Source organism: Alligator sinensis, unplaced genomic scaffold (genome assembly GCF_000455745.1).
Source record: "Alligator sinensis unplaced genomic scaffold, ASM45574v1 scaffold3624_1, whole genome shotgun sequence".
Lineage (NCBI taxonomy): Eukaryota > Metazoa > Chordata > Crocodylia > Alligatoridae > Alligator > Alligator sinensis.
Window position 1 is genome coordinate 1 of NW_005844749.1, and position 1,008 is coordinate 1,008.

A 1,008-nucleotide genomic window follows, 5' to 3' on the forward strand; every position below is an offset into this window, starting at 1 on the left:
GGATTGTGGGATACATAACTGCAAACTGCCTTAGGCTGAATCGTTCCTGCAGTGCAACAAGCTTCAGGGGTGCAATCCACCTTTGTCCCCAATCCCAGTGTTAGGAGACAGAAAGAGGAAGACTTGGGTTCTGGGTCCTGAAGTGAATGCACATTCCCCACCTCCCAGGACTGTGCCTGCACCATCGGGCCAGGGGCTGCCTTGGCCTGGACTAAAGGCTCCCTCCCCCACTCCTGCTGCAGTTGCCCCACACAGCCCTGGAGCCTGCTTTCCAGCCAGCATTTTGAAGGCAAAGGAAGTGAGAAGGCTTTGAAGGTGTTGTTGGGGGGAGAGCCTGAGGGGAAGTAGAGGAAAACAATGAGGCGGGGGAAAGAGCAGTGACACTGGGACAAAGGAGGGGTGAGGTCAGCATTTTCTTGCTCCCTCCCCCAGTCTCCAGGTCCCTACCGGACTGCCCTAAGACTCGCACTCAAGTTAGGCCCCTTGAATCAATCAGAACTGCACATGTGTCATGTTTCCTGTGCTCCCTGCTATGTTTCAGGTTCGCCTCCAGAACAGCAAGATGTCTGACAGCCTGGACATGTTTGAAGACCTGTACTACCAGAGTCCAATTTGTTGTTGGAGACCCCGCCGCAGAAAGCCGTGTTATTGTTGTTGCTATGATCCATGCACTGGAGAGCTAGTTTGGCAGGGATGGTGCTGTTGCCCCTGTTGGGGCGGTAGGGGCAGTTATGGAAGGCGCTGGCCATGCTAAATCCAGCTCGGATATCCACGGCACTTGAAGCAACACGGACACGAAAAGCAAGATACAGATTCACGGCCGACCCGACGGACATGGCTTGGAGCAGTGCTAAGCACTCAGCACCTCCAGCGTGAGGGCTCGGCATTGCTACAAGACTCCCTCCCCATACACCTGTCTCCTACGCTTTGCTTTGTTACTCTAGGAACTTTGTATTCCCCGCACTGTTAAGCATTAAGGCCTCTTCATGCTGTGCTGTCATTTAAAAT

The 1,008-nt window shown here is 53.8% G+C and overlaps 1 long non-coding RNA gene across 1 annotated transcript; it reads left to right on the plus strand.

Moving 5' to 3' along the window:
• Nucleotides 1-265: 265 nt before the first annotated feature.
• Nucleotides 266-783, plus strand: LOC102379825. The gene is made up of 2 exons (XR_003092464.1): nt 266-298; nt 542-783. It is a non-coding gene; the product is annotated as an uncharacterized LOC102379825 (long non-coding RNA).
• Nucleotides 784-1,008: the final 225 nt, after the last annotated feature.